Here is a 21,030-nt window from a genome sequence, read left to right as displayed (position 1 = left end):
ACCCTTGTTATTGTATTTGTTGCTTACAAGAATGAATGTTAGAATATCTGCATGTATCTTCTCACTGTTATGAAAAAGATGACTAGGTGAGCCATATCAGCACCCCAAATCTCAGAGAACTTAAACCTTTGAAGCTCCACAGAGGAAGAGTTAGAGTTAAATAACAGAAACGTAATTTGTAACAGAAACATAATTTGTAACAGAACAGGAAGTGACACCTAGGGAATTCTTCTTTCATTTCTTCTGTATGGGATCACATCTGTTCCACTTCATATAACATTTATTTGCTAGTACTTGTCAACTTTGGATCATGGTTTCCTTGTCATTAATTGTCCTCCTGTTAGAAGTGGTAGCAGGTTGGTTGGGATAATGAGTTCTTGGGCCAGACTACACAGGTTTGACTACCAGCTCCTCCATTTACTAGGTACATGCCTTTGTACAAGTTTTTTTTAACCTTTCTGAGCCTCAATATCTTCACAGGATAAGGAAGATAACAGTAGCCCCTACCTCACAGGGCTGTTTGAGGACTAATGAGTTACTATATATAAGATACATAAAATAGTTGATAGCACAGTAACTTCTCAATAAACATTAGTTATTACTATTTCCTCTGGAATGGAATGGAGGCAATGGGATTCTCCCAAAGGTCATAAACTTAACCTGTTCACAACCGATCCCTTGGTTTTGCTGCAAACCTGATCGTCCCCAGTCTCTCTCCTCTCAGTAAACTGTAATCTAGGATTGTGTTGGCCAGAAATTTGAGTGCTGCCCCACCACTTTCTCTCATCCTCCCTAAACAATATTAATGTGTTCGTCAATTTCAAAATCTTTCTTGAATACAACCTTTTCTCTCCTTTCATACTCTCAGCTCCGCTAGTCCAAGACACCACTATATCTCATTTGGTCTCCTGCCTTCCTAATGGTCTTCCAGATTTTATTCTTGTCTCTTCCCAATCTGTTTTCCAAGCAGCACCAGAGTGAGCATGGTAAAACAAAAACAAATATTTGGATCCTGTCACATCCTGCTTAACCCCTTCAATGGCTTCTCATTGCACTTGGAATAAAGTTTAAATTTCTTAACAAGTTGAGCTGGTTCCCAAATCTAGCTTCATTTCTTATCACTCTCCCACTCTCATACTTGGCTCCAGACAACTTAGCCTCTTTTTGGTTCCATGAACACAGGAAAGTCTTTCCTGTCTGTGACTTTCACACATGCAGTCTCCTCTGCTTAGGCTGCCCATTCTCCCTTACATGGAGAGCTCTTCTCATGTTCTAGGTATTGGCATATTGTCAAGTCTTCAAAGACTTGATTTTATAATTACCTGAGAAGGAGATTTCCCTGCCCATAATTCCCTGTTATTGCACCTGATTTTCTCCTTCATGATTTGTAATTTGTAATAACACCCAGCAATAACAGGAATGGATGAATGAAGAAGAATAAATAAATGAAGATATGAATAAGTATATGCACACACCCACACACCCACACCCACACACACACACACACACACGCAGTGTGCTTATTTCCTCAGTTATCATTTACTTTGTTCACTAGATTATAAGCCCCACAACTGAAGGGCCATGTTTGTCTTATTTTCACCAAAATATCTCCAGAGACATAGAAGACTTCAATGAATATTTGTGGAATAAATACATGAATAAAAATGTTCCCAGACTGAAACCATGAAAATATTCAAAACGGACAAAATGTTCGAGAAGAGTAAAAAATTGTGGATGATCAAAAGTCATTCCTAAAGAACATCCCAAAAGAGCTGACCACCCATAGGTCAAGCGTTATGCTACAGACATGTTACCAAAAAAGGTGCATCGCTACTTGGTGTTGATGACATGAAGGGAACCTCTGTTCTCCCCCAAAATATCTCATGATGTCACCCTGAGAGAATCACTGTCCTCAACATCATGTTGGTCAGATCAGGGTGGTAACAATTATTAAATGATCACAAGAAAAGTAATTAAATTGGGAGCAAAATCTCAACTCTTAAAGAGTGTCAACATAAATCATAAAGTAACTCTAGGATTTTTCTTGCTGTTTATCCAAAATGACTAGTGAATTGAGGGCAAATATAACTTTCACTGTAAGGTAAAGATATTATTATTTTGTTTTATTTTTCCTGACTGCTAAAAAGTATAATACCATCTCTGACCCTCTAATGTGCTCAAATACTAATACCAATACTCCTACCCTCTACTAGCATAGAGTATCAGTAAATCATATAAAGAAAGAGAAATGGGTCATCTCTATGATGTTAACATAGTTTGATAACACCTCATAGTCTGAGAGGTAGCTATAAATACTATCTTACCAGAGACTCTTGACACTGTGAAATAAGAACATTCACTATGTAGAGGAACTAACTGTTGCACCATTTCAAATAAGAAGCCTTTATGAGTAGGTCAGTAACTCCAACCACTGCATTCATGTGGATTGTCACAATGACTATAAAGGCCATGTTTCTAAGCAGATCATGAAAAGGATTATGCTTAAGGGCTACTCTGAATAAAAACAGAACCTGTGTCTCATGAATCTACTTTCTGAATTGCATACAACTACTTCAGTGAAAATCAAGCAATACTCTTCTGAGGGAAGCTGTCTCACACTTCCCAAAGGCACTCTCCTGGCTACTCCATCTATGGGCTTATTCAGGAAACCCTCGAGTTTCCCTGGACACTGAGGCAACCCTTAGAAATGGGTTGTATCGAGAACACAAAATCCAAGGTTTCTCCAACTCATACTTTCTAAGAAGATGCAATTTGGTGTCAATGTTTTAGGACATAACATGAAGCAGGTTTTCTCTTGAACGGTTAAGGCCTGACAAGTGCCTCTTCTTAGCCCTGGCACCTTGTTCCTATATATGTTTGCTAGTTTAGCTGCACAAAGAAACACATTTAGGAGAAGAAAAAAAAAAGATAAATAGATTTTGCCAGGTTGGCTCTGAACCTATCTTTCACACCACTGTGAAGTGCGCTGCCAGAACGTGCGATATGTAGTTAGAAGCAGCAGATGGAAAAGCATTTTTGAGGGGCTTTTTGATGGTTCTGAATCTATGCAGCATTTACACACCAAAGCATGCTTGTTCATCTGTTATATATTTAGGGATATTTAAACTGTGAACATTTGTCTTCCTTAAAGACTACAAAAGTATCTGGAGACTGACTGACTTACTAAATAGACGTAGTAAATTGATCAATAATTAGTTTGACATCCCTTACTCCCCTGCCCCCTCATTTCCATCCAACTCCTGGCCCCCTTTCTGTATTGCCTGGCAGTAACCTTATGTGGGGCCGCGAGCACCCTATGTAGTTGACAAATGTCACAGCATCAAAAGAAATGTACCCTCCGTGTGTGTGTGTGTGTGTGTGTAGATTGAGAAAGAGAGGGAAGCACTTTTAAGAATACCTATTGAAAATGTGTGGCCATGGGATGATATTTAATGTTGTCCTCTAATTCAGCAAAAGGCAGAAGTTTCCATAGTCAGGGACTTTATGCTTAGAACTTTCTCCTACTGTTTCTAAACATGATAGAGAAGATGAATGTCACCAAAACAATATAGGCTTGAATGAGTTGTGTGTTATTCCTTTATTCCCCAATTGCATGTGTCCTACCCAAAGGAGGCCAAAGAAAATAAATCAAAATCTTTGAAATTTAACCCTGGTGCTATGGACTGAATATTTGCTGTCACTCCAAAATTCATATGTTGAAGCCCTAATCCCCAAAGGGATGATATTTGGAGGTAAAACCTTTAAAAGGTAATTAGGTTTAGATGAAGTCATGAGGATGCGGTCTCATGATGGGATTAGTGCCCTTATAAGAGGAGCCCAGAGTGTTTGCTCCCCCTCCCCTCTCTGTGTAAGGATGCAACAAGGAGGCTGTCTGCAAATCAGGAAGAGGGGCTTCACCAGACAACAAATCTGCTAGAGCCTTGACCTTGGACTTCCCAGTCTCCAGTACTGTGAGAAAGCCACCCAGTCTATGGTATTTGTTACAGCAGCCTGAGCTGACTAAGACACCTGAGATAAATTGATAGCCACTTTGCAGAACTAGCACCCAAATGGATGCTAAATCCATAGTATTTAAATTAAATAACCGGTATTCTCTGAATCAGCCATCTGTGTTTATTATATACCCTGCCACCCATTCCTACTTTGGGTGCCCAACCTGGCAATTTCAGAGGAAGAAGTTATGGCAAGAACAGGTAAGCAGCTATTTATGGCCAACAAAGGCACTGTTGAAACATGGTATCTTCTAGGAAGATAAGAGTTATTGACTCTAGATTGTTCTGTGAATTCTTAAGGCCTAAGATTATTTAAGAATTTCCCAAAGCTAGCCTCAGCTCTTCATCAGACATCACACCATTAAGTGCTATGGGGGATGTGAAAGAAAAAAAGGAAGGCCGGCAGAACTCAGAAAATATGCACTCACAAATTTAATGAAATGTTTGCAAATCAAACCACAACTTTTTTCTAGTGGAAAAAAATTATATCAGTTTTTGACCTTCAAAGCAGAGTTTATTTTCTCACTACTTTAGTCATCATTTGGATTACAATAATTAATATTCAGAGAGAAACAATAAATTTAAAAAATCAATTATTTGAAACCCAAGGATATCCCGTGTGTCAGAGGGAGACACATGGGAGATCCTTGCTGTGTGTCAGAGGGCTGGGAACACTGACCATCTACCTCACAGCCTAGACTCTAAACTCCCTAAATTAATTAACATATGCAAAATACTGAGCTCAGCATGAGTCCCAGATGAGGCAGTCAATAGGTATCAGTCTCCATCCCCCTTACAGGGTTATTTTGAGGAATCATAAGCAAATATTGCGTGGCACATATTAGGGGCTTAATAAATGTTAATCTCCTTCTTTCTGCCCTTTCCCTTGTACTTAAACAAAAACAAAAGCCATGGCATTTTAAAATGTGAAACTCTGACAAATTTGAAAGAACATTCTGTGGACCCAAGAATGAAAAAAAAAATGATATCTTCTAACTAAAAATAATGTTTGCGAAACTGATTTGCATTTCAAATTTTGGCAGTACACCTATGAAGGGTGTCTCTGGCTCAGAATTCTGGCAAGAGGTGATGAGGACTTGAACTAAGGTGGTGGCAGGAGATTGGAGACAAATGGTTATAAGAGGCGGGATAGCAGAATTGTCAGGACTTGAGTGCTGTCGACAGACAACCTGATTCCATCTCGGCACCAACCCTTACTAACTGTGCAATTCAAGGACTTGTCTAACTTTCCCATCTATGAAATAAAGAAGAAAATAATCCCGACTTCACTGATGGATGTGAGGGTTAAATGAGACAATACATGTAAAGCATGGTTCCTGATGTGTTTATGAAATAAATTATGGCCATTATTAATAGATGTCATTTATTGTTATGTGCACGTTCACAATTAAAAGTATGTGCTCTATTATTTTGTCCTCAATTGGTCCCTGATTATATTAAGAACCTTGACTGATGTTGAGCATCTTTTCATGTATTCAGGGAAATGCAAATCAAAACCACAATGAGATATCACCTCACCCCTGTCAGAATGGCAACAAATCAAAGACAACAAATAACAAGTGTTGGTGAGGATATGGAAAAAAGAATCCTTGTGTTGGTGGGAATGTAAATTGGTACAGCCACATGGAAAACAGTCTGAAGTTTCCTCAAAAAATTAAAAATAGAACTACCATATGACCCAGCAATATCCACTTCTGGATATATAGCCAAAGGAAATGAAAACAGGATATCAAAGAGATATTGGCACTTCTATGTTCGTTGCAGCATTATTCACAATAGCCAAGACATGGAACAATGTAAGTGTCCATCAACAGCTGAATGGGTAAAGAAGATGTGGCACATATACAATGGAATACTACCGAGCCATAAAAAAGAATGAAATCTTGCCATTTGCAACAACATGGACGGACCTAGAGGGTATTACACTAAGTGAAATAAGTCAAAGAAAGAAAATTACCATATGATTTCACGTATATGTGGAATCCAAAAAACAAACAAACGAACCAACAAAAGAGAAATAAACTCATAGATACAGAAAACAAACTGGTAGTTTCCAGAGGGGGAGGTTACTGGGTGGGAGAGCTAAATAGGTGAAGGGAATTAAGAGGTATAAATTTCCAGCTATATAATAAATAAATCATAGAGTGTAATGTACAGTATAGGGAACATATTCATAATATTGTAGTAACTTTGTATGGTGACAGATGGTAACTAGACTTATAGTGATCATTTCAAAACATATGTAAATATCAAATCACTATTATGTACACCTGAAACTAATATGATATTGTATGTCAATTATATTTCAATAAAAAGAAAAAATCTTTCACTGAAAAAGAAAATCTCCCCCATGTGGAGATGGGACTGTTTATTCTGTGAAAAAAGAATACAAATCAAAATCGCTAATACAGTAGTCATAACAGAATGTCAACTTGGGACTTGAAAATCTGGCATTTGGTTTTTGAGTCCTGTTTCAACAAACAACACAGAATTCTGGTGTCCCAGGTATTGGCCAGAAAGCTCAGACTTGAACTAAGTGCTGTTCAATTCCTGCTGATATTCAGCTGGAAAAATACATTTGAGAAACAGAGTCTAAAATGGAGTGTGCCCACCCATTCCCCACAGTACCCTAAATGTTAGTCTCTGATTCACGATAAAAGCAGTGGCCCAGGCTAGTTATCTTTCTATTGAAATATTTGGCTATATTTATCTTTTAATTCAGAGTCAATAAAAGACTCATTTATATGAAAAATATTTTTTAATACTAGGCAAACTAGAGACATTACCCATTAAGCTATTTAATTGTCTCTATATAGGACTCCACATAAAAATTTCTCTTAGATAGCCATCTTATGAAAAGTCACTCCTAAAGAAATAATATTTGTGGATTTATTTTCTGTTTTTAATCAATACTACATTGTTTGATTGTGGCTTCCAGGGATCTCATGATTAAATTTTGTGTTCACTATAATATGATTTCTAATAAAAGTTAATAAAATTGGTGGAATTGTTTCCCATCTTCTTCCACCATTCTTTATCCATCATTACGGAAAGATGTAGCTAAAGGACTTGGTAAGGAATTGGTAGATAACAGCGGGTCAACAGACAGTTAGTTGAATTTCAGTATTTTTCATTCTGGTCAATAGGTTTGCCTTATATCCTGATGACATCAAACAGATTTTATCTCTGATAATTTACAAAAGATTTTTGTATTATATTTTAAGTGAGTTTAATCCATACTTTTCTTAGTTTTTTTCTTTTTTCTTATATCTTTTATTGATCTTATTTTCTGATGATGGGATTTCTGATACAGAATTTCCAGAATTTCTTATAGTTGGGAAACTTTTTGTTTTCTTTTATTCTGCAAAAGATGTTAAATGAATTAAGGATTTTCTGTCAAGTTTTTTGAAAGACGTTCTCCATGAAACACTGTGAGCCTAGTAACTTTTACAAAGGGAAATTTCTCTGATAATTTTTTAGCATCCGCTGTGGTCACTAACATATTCAGGTTTTGTTGTAATTTTTAATAACATTTACAAGTTAAATTCATGAATATTATCAATTTACTGTTTGCTATTATCTAATTTGTTACTTTGTTTTTATTTTTTTAGTAATTCCTTTTCCAGCTTTCATTTCCTGCTTTTTTCCAACTTCTCCAGGTAGGATCATTTAATTTGTTTTTCTCCCCCTTTGGTTTCTTGCTTAACGATGTTTCCTTTGGTTTCTGCTGTAACTAGCTTGAAATTACTAACATTAAGAAAAATTTTTTATGTAAATAAGGTAAAGTCGGAACTCAGCACATAGTCAGTATTTAATTGTGCAATTTATAGTAGAGCTAAATTTTATTAAGCCCTTTCTATGTACCATATGATTTTCTAGTTGCTTTATATACATTCACTATTTACTCTCTAAAACCACTTGATAAGGCAGCTACAATTATTTTATTCCCATCCTCATAATGTTACACGTTTAAGTGACAAAGCCAAGATTTGAACTAAAGAAGTCTGGCCTCAAAGTCTGCGCTCTTAATAATCATGCTACACTATCTCTCATATGATGAAGATTTCAATTTTCCCATTTGGCAATAATTTTTTACACAAATATACCTGGCAAACGTAAATACATGCTCACTTTCATATACTCAATACAACCAAAAAAAAAAAAAATCTTTTTACTACACATGACGATCAGTTTAACAAATGGTCATTCTTTTCCCAGGAAGTCCCTGTTTTGGTAGCTGTGGTAAATTGTTGAGTCCCCTTTCCACTGAAAAGATTAATTTCAGCATTTTCCCTCAAAGGCTAGCTAAAACCAGAAACTACCACAATTTTAACTACTAGATTGTTTCAAAACGAAGGCAGTCATTTAATATAAAATAAGATTTGACCTGAATCTTGACCCTTTATTGGACTGAAACCAAACCTCAGCTTTTCCAAAGCTTTGAGAATGAACTTTGGGTTGGCTTCCTCTCCTTTGTTTTTATACACCTCTTCACTTTGGGTTTATCCAGGCTGAAAAACTGAAAGACCAAAATACCAGAGGGAAGATGCCTTCCAGACCCAGGAGAATCAAGAATGTTGAAAATCTAAGAAGAAAATCTGTTGTTTTCTTTTTTTAATGTCTTCTAATGGTGTTTCTAAATCACTACTGTTTTGTTTTGTTTTGTTTTTTAATAATTGGGTAAACTTTAAGTGAAGCTTTTTTGAATCACTATTGTCTAAATAGAAAATCAGATGTTTATTTGCCTAATAAAATATAAGGTTATTTTATTACAACAAAAATAAAAATCTGCACTATCTCACTAACAAACTTATAGTAGAGTGATTAAAGCAGAGTCCTTCCAAATATTACAAGCTCTGTGACTTGGGAAAGACACTTAACCCTTCTAGCCATCTATGATGAGATCAATAATGGTACCTACAACTAGGGTTGACATGAGTTTTCTATAAGTTGATGCTTGTAAAGCATCATCATCATTATCTTCACAGCAGCAGCAAACACATAGTTCTTACTGTGTGATAGGCTATATTCTATGTGTTTTATGTGTATTAATTTGTCTATAACAATGCTATGAGATAGCTACTGTTGTCATTAGTTTAAGAGGAGCAAATTGGGGAAGACTGATTAAATAAACTGCTCAGACTCATTGTTTATAAGTGATAGAGGGGATTCAAACCAGGCAATCTGACTCCCAAGATGCTTTTAACCATCGCACTGCACCATGCTTTCAGAAACAATCATTCTTAAGTTTTTTTAAAAATAATACATAACTCCTCAAATTAAATAAAATATCAAATCAAGTTAAATATATTCAACATAAATGATACATGGACAAGTGTTTGCATATTTTATTTAGCTGAAATTAAAAGGTATAGTCCTAAAAGAATTTAGGCAAGTCATCTGTACAGATGCACGTAGATATGCATATATCCATACTTCCAGAGGTTTCTATAAAAACAAAATAACTAATCAATTTTATGTTCTTCATTAAACTTATTGAGATAATTGTAGATTCACTTACAGTTGTAAAAAACAACACAGAGTTGGGGCTTCCCTGGTGGCGCAGTGGTTGAGAATCTGCCTGCCGATGCAGGGGACACGGGTTCGAGCCCTGGTCTGGGAAGATCCCACATACCGCGGAGCAACTGGGCCCGTGAGCCACAATTACTGAGCCTGCGCGTCTGGAGCCTGTGCTCCACAACAAGAGAGGCCGCGATAGTGAGAGGCCCGTGCACCGCGATGAAGAGTGGCCCCCGCTTGCCACAACTAGAGAAAGCCCTCGCACAGAAACGAAGACCCAATACAGCCATAAATAATAAATAAATTAAAAAAAAAAAAAAAAAAAAGACCATCCTTTAAAAAAAAAAAAAAAAAAAAAACAACACAGAGAGATCCCATGTACCCTTTACTCAGTTTCACCCAAAGGTAGCATTTTTCAAAACTACAGTGCAGATCACAACCAGAATATCGAGATAGATATATATTATATAATACATATCTAAATATTTAAGATACAGAAGATTTCCAAGGATCTGTCATGTTGCCCTTTTACAGACACATTCACTCCCCTCCTGCCTCCTGCCCCTTCTTAACTTCAAACCACTAATTTGTTATTTCTTCTAAATTTGTCATATGCAAATATCCATATTTCCCAAAGTTTCCACAAATATAAAACAACTAACTGATCTTATGGTATTCTCAATTTTCTTTGTGTCTGTTACATCCTTAGAGCTGCTTACTGAATTTCCTTGAGTCTAGGGATGAGAGTGGGCACAAGTGTGAATAATGAGAAAAGTAGCAGCATAAGAAAACATACACAAGAGGGGCTCTTTCTTGTTTCTCTGCACCAATCTTCTTCCCATATTTAACGCCTGGTTTCAAGAACAGTTTCGTGATTTATAAGAGTGAAGCACTTTTTTAAAAGATTCATTTTCCAAGAACTTACATCAAAAAACTTTCATTGTAATAACACCATATATCTGCTGGTTTACATTGTCTTTCATGAATGAAGGAAGCATTATCTGAACATGTCAAAAAGAAGTTCATCTATCCATAATGAAAGGACCCTAGATTACTAAAGACTTTGCACAGAAGGATCAAGATTTCATAGAGAGTATGACCAGCACATCCACACACAATGCACAGAAAACAGCAGAAGTGAACAGTTTATTTGTGGAATCTGGAGCCATACCTGACTGATTGCTTTATAATAAATACTGTTACTGTTACTTGCAGTGGTATTTTACTATCATTTCTGGTACTTGTTTAATAAGCTTGCATTACACTTACAATAGAAAATAATACTTTTAAACACAACTATGATGAACTTATTTTCCTTGTTCTGTGCTACAGGGGCTGTTCTTCTGGAGAAGGAAATATACAAATGTATAGTATCTTACATATGGTGTGTGTATGTGTATATCTCAACTTCTCTGTATATTATATTCTGAAAAACTACTGTGCAAATATTTACTAGGAAAGAGTGATTATTTTATTTATTATTGCCTAAATCAGAATTAATCTTGATTTTATGAATAGGCCAGTAAAAATTAATTATCTTGCATATAGAGCTGATCAAAGGTTGCCTTGTACACTTTGTAAAATATTACTTTTCAAAGAATTTAATGGGTTAAAATTTTATTGGCATTGCATAAGTTAGATTACAAACAAGGTGTAGTGTTGGAATTAGCAAAAAAAAAAAAAACTTGACAAGAAAATGTAATCACTCTGAATTTGTTTATATTTAATAATAAACTATCCTCACATTTTCCTAGTCTTCATTCCTGTTTGAACGACTCAAGTTTGCACTTTGTTTTTCCTTAATCTCTTTTTACTAGAAGCTAAATCTAGATTTGGCTTTATGCTTTGAACTAGGTTGGTGAGTAGTTAAAAAAGTAGATAACAGCATTTTTTCTTTTCTATCTCCCCTCCTCTATATTAATCCTTTTAAATATCTTTGCCCTTTGGAGAGATAGTTGTAATACGTACAAAACAATTCCTAATATGATCTAATCAACTGATTCTCAGAGTTCCCATTAGGGATGAATATTGCCAATGGCTAATGGGATATAGTAAAAAAAACAACTGAGAGTCGTGAACAAATATGAGATTTCTCTAGACGTACCCATGCCCAAAGATCTTTGGAAACCCCAAACAAGCTACTTATCAGGAAAGCACAAATGCCTCAAGTAGTAACACACAATTTCATTATTCTGAATATTCTACTGATAACCAATATCCTGCAGCCAGTCCTTTCTTACATAGTTCCTCCCACTTTTGGCAAAAGCATTTGCAACATCTGTACAGCATTAAAGGGTATGGTAAATGCTTCCTCTTCTCTTCAAAGGCAGTTTTGTTTTTTTTTTTTGTTTTGTTTTTTAGGCCTAGGTAATATGAAGGCAGCCATTTGAAATGTATACAGCAGATTCTTTGTTCAAATGTGGAAGTTGGCACATGGCAAATTTGCTGATTTGTTAGCTCCCTCTTTTTCACCTTGATATTTTGATCATGGTATTTGTAGGCTCACGGGAAGAAAAGTCATCTTTCTTTTATCTAAGCTCTAGTTGCTAGCAAGTAGATGATCGGCAACTCAAGTCTCAGTAACTTAATAGGCACATTTGATTAAAGTTCATTTAAGCCTTTCCCAGTAAGTGCTCTGTGAAATGAAGCAAACAGGAGAACATCCATCTACTTGGGCTGACTTACCACCAGTCTCAGCATATAGAGGTGAAATCCTCATTAGGATTATCAAATACAATTTTAATGCCCGCTTAGAATTAGGTAGCCATTCAGAACAAAAGAAACATGAAGATTTATAAATTTACAATCCTGGCAACTTGCACATTTGCTCAACCTTACTACCCCTCCAAAATAATTTTTTTTTTCAGAGGTGCCAATGGTCAGACTGCAAAGTGGGTATAGTGTAAAAATCAAACTTACTTGCTTCAGAATCAAGTGTAAACAATGTTAAACTGCTCAAGGTGATCTAATGGCCCACCTTTATCCCTCCAATGAAACCCCTCTTGGTCCCTGGGATCCCTGAGTCATCATCCTGAGTCTGTGCGTTCTGTAGCAACACATCAGCTTCCGGTGCTCCTGTCCAGAGGTAACTCAAAGTTCTGTTAAAGCTAACTTAGGAAACATGTAGAATATAAAGGAAGTATCTGGGAGTGTGCGTGCGTGCATGCGTATGTGTGTATGTGTGTGTGTGTGCGTGCATGCGTGTGTGTGTGTGTGTGCTGGCATCCATTAAAACATATCTACTCATTCAAAAGTGTCCCCGTTGTAAGGGGAATATGCAGGCGAATTCCCATATTTCTGTTTACTTGTTTAACTATTAAGTGACATAATACTTGTCTGTAATGTAGCTATGTGTACTATGAATGACATAATTATCATAATTCTCAGTTTTACAAGCCCTCTGACTGAGAGCATTTTTTTTTTCCTTTGTGAAAATTAAACAGTTACTTCGCTACATGCTCTATTGGGATGACTGACAATTGATGAAAACATACAAAGCTCCCACAAATAATTTTAATTTCCATCCAAAATAAAAATGTGTTAACTCCTCATGCCTATAACAAAAATATTTTCATAATGATACTGTTTACACAGATTTAATCAGTTGTGTCACTGGGGTACAGCAAAAACAGCAATGTGACCTGCTGAGACTTAGCACCAGATTGCGATTTACAATCAAGGCAGCAAGAGTCACTGAAGTGCATAGCTCTCGCCCCAATTACTAATTAATCAGACCCAAAGAGGTCTCCATAAAAGGCACTACAGTCAGCTGTGCATCCCATAAATTTACAGGGTTCCTCTATTTTTTTAAGGAGGAAAGGTGACCCAAGGAGGCTGATCGTTACCTTGTACCTGTCTTGTACACAAGCTCATCGAATCCATTCCACTGGGGGCTTACTTGTCTTTTCACCACTCCCTTTTTAAATGCTCTGAATACAAAATTTCATACTATGGCAGTATCCCAGCATCATTAAAATGTCAGTATGTTGGTTTCTGTATAAAAACAAGTGACTGGCTTGCTTTTTTGAGTTTCCGTATCTGTACAAGTCTTTTTTTTTTCTTCTGCAGCTATAGAAAATGAAGGGGTATAATAGGTAAATGTATTTTAAAAGTTTGTTGGGAATTATGGAGAATAGCATTCAGTGTAATTCAGTTCAGTCCAACTTCTACCCAACTTCATCAAATGAAAAATGCATTTGATCCCCTTCACATGGCGATCAGATAATAGAAGCCTCGCAAACTACCCTGCTTTGACAAAAAGATCCCAATTGAGTAGTCTAAAAGAAAACATGCATTGCTAACTTGTTTATTTTAACCATCTTTAAAATAATGAGTTGGATTCTCATTTTTCTTCCTTTCCTGGATACCTCCTCTACGAAGAGCATTCCCTTTGAAGTAAATGGCAACCCTGGACACAAAGGAGATCTGCCAGGGGAAGAGGCAAAATGAAAATCAGACTCCTGATTTCAGATTCTTGTGTACAGCCTGGCCAAATGAAACCTAAAATGATTCAAGTCATGTTCCATTAACCACGCATGCTCCTATACAGGCCGCCCTAACACACAGCACCAGACCTAAGGGAAGGCATATCCGTGGCCTCATATGTGTGCAAGAAGGGCTATCAACTGCAGAAATGGAAACTATTTTATTGGAGACATTGATTTCTCAGGCTGTCTCTCTTGCTTGTAAAGGATTTCTGGAAACTGCCGTGAAACAGGGTGTCATAAAGTAGATCGTGCTTTGCAGAGAAAAGGGGTGATCACTGGAGTTTTGCATTCTTAACCAAGAGTCACATCACACAAATCATAGCTGTGACAAAAAATAGGCTCTAAAGGGTAAACATAACAGCCACAATAACTATAAGAATTTTAAAAAGTTTACTTATCCTTCAGGTCCTCAATGCACATCGCACACGGACTAGACAGACGAGGGATTGCAAGGTTTTCAGTCCTCCTCTGCCATTAAGAGGCTGTGTGATCTGGCATAAGCCCCCTCATCTCTCTCCTTCCCTATAAACTAAACACACTGAACTACCTGATCGCTGAGATTCTTGATGGTTCTGATCCATTTCACATCCACAAGGAGACATATATATTAAAAAATTACCATCTACAGTATGTATCAATTTACTATTTAATACCTAGTAATGGTGTTTATTTTCTCTTTTTTTTTTTAATAGGTGTTTATTTTCTTAGCAAGTAGAGGAGATATGCATAAGCCAGATCACTTACAAAGCAGCCAAAGCAGTCTGAGTCGATGTTTTAGGTTTTGTTTTTGTTTTCATCTTGCAGACTTTCTCTAGAGTAAATGGATATGGGTGATGAGGAAGGTGGTGGTATTTCAACAAAAATTCCTATTGTACATATTAAGGATTTGCCATATGCAGAGCACTGTGTTAAGTGTCTTCTGTGCATTCTTACTGCACCCTCACAACTCCATAAAGCTTTTATCACCACCCCCAATTTCAAGTGAGGAAATTGAGGCATGAGTATATCCAGAGTTAGCAGAACAACAGTCCAATCCAGACCATGCAGTATTTGCCAGAAAACAATAAGGGTAAATAAGCAATTCCTGTGTGACCTTTCTGATCACAGGCTCTCTTAAATGTGTAAGTGCCATTACGTACTTGGGGTTTTTTGGGGGGTTTTTTTGGTTACCTATTTTATTTTATTTTTTTTAACTTTATATTTTATATTGGAATATAGTTGATTAACAATGTTGTGATAGTTTCAGACGTACAGCAAAGTGATTCAGTTATACATATACATGTATTTATTCTTTTTCAAATTCGTTTCCCATTTAGGTTGTTACATAAGCACTTGAGGTTATTATACGCTTAGTTGGCAACTCATTTACAAAATGACCATATCATTACAATTGTTTCTGAGGAGTTTAGGTCTTGTTTCAGAAACTGCTAAACAGCAGGGCCAGCTACCTAGTGTGCCAGGACCCCGTGCAAGAGGAAAATGCAGCTCAGACACTTGGGAAGTCAGCCTCCTCTTCCCACCTGCTCACTGCCCAACCCACAGCAGAAGGGAGACCTCCAAGGAATTGTAATCCCTATGCTGGAAGGTGCTAGGTGCCTAGATTAGGGGTGTGAAAGAGGCTTCCATTGGGTGTCCTGCCAAACAGGCCATGGTGCTGCCGGCTCATAGCCAGAAAGCCAAGATACTGTTGGGCACGTGCCTGACCTTACTCTTCCCTGTGTCAGGACCCCTCGGGCAGAGGACAGAGGCAGAATGCAGGTTCCTCCATCCTTCTCCCAGCCCATGGAACCCATAGCCATCCCTGCAGGGGGGGGCAAGGTGTGGGGATGAGGAGCAAGCAAGTACAGTCAGGGCCTCGGGCACCAGGGGCAGAGGAAGCAAGCAGCTGAGAACTGGCTGGGGATGGGAGAAGAAGGGGAGTGGAAGGGGAGTGCGGGACTAGTCCACACCAGAGCATAGCCTCCAAGCCCCCAGCGCATGCTCCATTGTCCTGCTAACTTTTATGAAACACAAATTCCAAGATAAAAGTATTAAGAATTTCAACATGGCAACCACAGAGCATTAAACTCCAAGGCTGGACCCTTCCGAGCATGGGCCCTGTGCTACTGCATTGGTCACAGGTCCCATGACCACCCTCCCTCCCCCCACCCCTGCTAAATAGAGGTTCAAAACTATGCATTAGGCTGCATGTGGATGAGTGAAGTTGGAAGTGCCAAAGAAGGAAATTGACTTAATTTGCATTAAACATACTATTTAATGACTTCTGTGGAGCAACTTGACTCTGAACTGTGTTTCCCACTTATCACTGCTCCCTCTCCTCTTCATCCACCTCCTATAGCTTCCTTGTAGCTTCCCCACTGAGATAAGGTCACAGGACAGGCCAGTTCCTCCCCGGAAATGCCATTTTGTGTGTTTCCTTAGTAAAATTCATCTCAGAGGACTCTTTCTCCAAGGCATCCATATTTAATTTGGGAATGCCAGATGCAACAAATCTGAGATTTTATAGGATTGAAACTGAAGAATACCTTTAGTCATCAACTATGACAATCGTGTTTTCCTATAATTTAGAAAACCCACCTTCCTCTGAAAAAGTACATGCAAATATTAGAACTTTTATAATATGTAAAGAATATTTTAGTGGTAGGTTTTAAAGCCATATTCACCACCATAAACCATAATAGATTGTTTTACCATATTTCAGTTTCCTTTCTTTCTCAGACTTGAAGGGGGCATTTGGTTCTGTTTCTTACTATTTCTTCTGTGCAGAGTAGAAAACCTGCCCGATGTTTCTTTCTGTTCCAGTGATTCATGACGATGATGCTTCAAATGTATAAAGTGTGTGACAGTCAATTAAGTGTATTTACATTTAATTCTGTGAGCTGGTTGGATTAAATGTTACTGTTTCTAGCTTATAAATGAGGATAAAAAGTTTCCAGAGGTCAGATGATTTGTCCAAAGTTGGACAGAGAGTGAACGGCTGGGCTAAATGGAGCTCCCCAGCTTGAGTGCTAGGCTGCTGCCCACTTCACCATCTGTCTCTCCTGGGATCAGAGGATACTCTGTACCTAGGGGTGGGGATGGGGCTGGGGGTGAAGTGCATTCATAGGCATCTGTTCTGGGCTTGGTGCTTTTCATGGGGATCACATTGACTCCTCACAACCCACCCCACATTAGCTTCCATTCGTTCCATAATCTCTCCATGCCCCAAAATAGGGAAGAATGAAAACTGTCTGAAACATGATGGAACATAAGCTAAGCCACGTATAATAGAACGTAAGTCACATATCTGTAACAGTGAACACATCACTCATTTTTAGAAAAGTTAGAAACTGAAAATAACTCCTGAGTGCCATTGTATGGAACCCTTGGTCAGAAAAGGTGGAATTGAAGCAGGCAATGGTGTCTTCTCCTTCTCTACCAGGAGAATAAGCAAACAGCAGGCCTCTGTCCCTTGCTGCATCCAGCTGTAGCAGTGAAATGACTATTGTTTGACAGGAGGTAGTCCAGACACATTAAAGCCAGATTCTGAACACAGCTTTGGTATAGATGGATTGAAGGCAAAAACAGAAACGCGGCTTTCTCCACACGATCTATATTGAAATATCTCTGGTTGATAGTCAGAATTTTTAATGAGTAAAGCAGAGTTGTATATCATTGTGAATGTGTAAAACCATTCTAAAACACATTTCATAAAACAAATTACTGACATGCTTTGTTTCCCTTTGCCCTCCACAATAGAAATAATTGGAAATATTTTGAAACTTTGCTTACCACAGTGAGAGGACCATTTTGAAATATGACTTGATAAAATAAAATGCTTCAGCTATCTTTATGTACAGCTCTTTTTCTGTTAGAAGATCTTTAAGGAATACTAAAATTAACTTCTATTGGATGAAGGCAGTTGGGTTTTGGAAGTACAAGGAAGGAAGAGGAAAAGGTCCTATTCTGCACTCTTCCAGGACCTGAAGAGGGTGTGACCAAATCCCAGGGAATTGCCTGACAGATTTAAAGGAGGCATAGCACAGAATGTCATGAAGCACACATACTTCTGTGCTCCTTACCTTGGCACATTATTTAAGGTGCTCTAAAACATCTCCTGCTCGTATTCATCTTTTATTCATGAATTTCCCTAAAACCGTTCAACTTTCTCAAGATGACGGTATGTATGTTGTGGTTCTGAACATGGAATCCAAATTGGTTTCTACATTTCCTTGCTTTGCATCAGTTTCACAATTGATATTGTTGGTCAGGTTGTTTTTTGTTGTGCCAAAGACGTAAACTGTAAGCCTATGATTTTTCATCTAAAAATAATGTATGCTATGGTAGGAAGTCATAACACAGTGATATTGCATCATTAAAAAAAAAATGAACAAAAATAGTCTTTGGCTATTTTGAAAGGTGAACTATGCACTTAAAAATAATTTGATACCAATTCATAGTTGACAACTTGACATAAAATCAAACATGAGGCTATTTCTATTTCTTATTTTGTCCAGTGCTTGGTCATTACCATAACGTTGGTGGGGGTAGGGTGAGGAGAGAGAGTCTTTAAACTCTTCCTACCCCTCAACAACATAACAGGGAACTGAAATGCACATCTGTAAATAAATGCATCATTAGATTCTCATCAATTTGTAAGCTTCACTTGATGTATGGCTAAAATAATCTCAAAAGGAAAAATGAGGAAGTGCTTGGTTCCAAGCACATGCCAAATAGATGAAGGAAGGGGGGTTGCTGGGTGGGGACCAAATTATTTAAATGAAGAATTTTGCAGATGCTAGAAATATCTTTTACAACAGTCCAGAATGAGGACCTATTTTAAGTACACAGCTACCAATTTATTCATTAACAGAGGAGAGCTCTGGACATATTAAAAGAGCATAGTAAAACAACTAATGATGCACTTGAGCAGTAACAGGTTGTCATTAGACCAGCATCTGCTCTCATCAGAGTTAATTATTCAGTTGCTTTGTTTTCCAAGTAGGTGTCTGGTAAAATTTAGCAGAATCTTAATTAAAACACATTTTCAAACTCCTTGGATGCTCATCTCATCTAAAGAAATCAAGACAATTTCCACCATAAACATCAAGCTTCAGTTGAGCTATCAAATGGAAGAAGGAACTCAGCCAATATAAGTTGTTAGGTATTAACTATTGGGATGCCTGGAGCATGCAGATGAGGAAAACCTACCTTGAGAAACAACCTACTTTTCCAAAACCACCAACTAGCTATATAGCACATAGTCAAATAACAGGAATATCGAAGACACCTGATTTACCTTCACTATGCAATACAGAAGCTGAAATAAGTATATGAGCTTGGGACATCCAAAAAACAATATGAGTTTCTTTATTAACCCTTGAACTAATCATTTAAGCATGAAAATATGACATGTATAGATATATATCAACTTCAATATTTGGGATAATTTTTTAAATGGAAATACTTCCCCAAATGACCACTGCTTACAATCAGCTACTTATATGAGGACACCAATAAAGATCCCAATTAAAACTGCTGTCAGTATCAATATAAACAGAATAAAATATGAAAATTTGAATGAGTCGAGAATGATCATCACCTTTGATTTACTACTACAGTACTTCGAAAGCACTCTGCTGAGGTGAATGGAATAAAAGGTAAAGAAAAAAAGAATAACCAGGAGAACAAAGTCCAGAAATATGATGGCAGTAATTAGAGTGAATGCTATCAGCTCCTTCCCTAAACTGGGAGGACAGTGATTTTACTCTGAACCTCCTGTATCTATAACACCATCAGGAGCATAAATACTAGGCATTCAACAGAAAGATTTCTCTGTATGAAGAAATTAATGAATATTGATTGCATTCTGATATCAAAGTGAGGATGAGGTTACCATATCCCATAAAACGTGAACCTAGAACTCCCACAAAAAAAAAATAATAAATCAAATGCTGATTACTTAGTTTCATCAACTCTGCCAGATGGGGTCTGTTGAACAGGTATCTATATATTGCAATTCCCATATGGATTCTTTAATGAATGAAGTCATGAAGTCATGCAGATAACAATGAAGTTATTAAGAATGAGTAAATTCTATCAGTAATGAAAATATGTATGGTTCATCTATCCAATGAACTATGAAGGGTATGCAGAGGTTTTGGCTGCTCCAGTTCCACCAAGGAATAGATGCTAACCTTCAACCAGTATGACTAAGGGACATTTTATGCTCCATTTATATCTTTATATAGTTCTTATTGCTTTAATTCAATATAGTTTGATAACCCCATCATGTCTGTTTTTCAGTTCAAGGCCTATCTTACACTTTGATATGGCACTTGTTCAGTGCCTAGTCTTTAGGAACTGAGTTTTTCATGAGGGGCTGTTGCTATGTGTACACTAGCTATGAAAGGGCATTTGGGTCACTGCCTCTCTTAAACATTAGTATTTTGTCTCTAGCTGTGGTGACTGCACTCTCCTCCAGCTGGGAGACATACACCATTAGTTAGGTTACAGGCTAAACCCCTGTAATAAATGGATCCAAAAATTGAATTGAAAAGATTGGAATTCTATTTCTCTTCCAAGTGCCAGTCTAGAAGTAGATGGGAAGTTCTGGTTAGTGGCACAGCCCTGCTCCACGAAGTCATTCAGGTCTCAGTTCACCTTCATTTTGTTTCTCCCCAGTCTCCTAGGGCATTGTTGCCATCTGCTTGATTAAGCTGGTCCATGGGATGGAAGTAAAAAAGCAAATGGGATACCTGCAATTTCCTTTTAAGTAAGTGACATAGTGGAACACAACATTCATGTACAGAACACATCACTTGCATTGACAACAACTTAGTCTCATTGACCCACATACCTGAAACAGAGGCCAGGAAATATAGCCTATAGCAGGGTAGTCTTATGCCCAGCCAGATGTTATGTTTTAAAAAATGAGTAATGGATTTTGGTGAGCAGCTAGCATATCTAGAGGGAAATAATCTGAAACAAAAAATCAGGTCAGGTTCACC

This window comes from Balaenoptera acutorostrata, chromosome 8, assembly GCF_949987535.1.
Source record: "Balaenoptera acutorostrata chromosome 8, mBalAcu1.1, whole genome shotgun sequence".
Taxonomy (NCBI): domain Eukaryota; kingdom Metazoa; phylum Chordata; class Mammalia; order Artiodactyla; family Balaenopteridae; genus Balaenoptera; species Balaenoptera acutorostrata.
Note: the sequence above shows the minus strand (reverse complement) of the source record.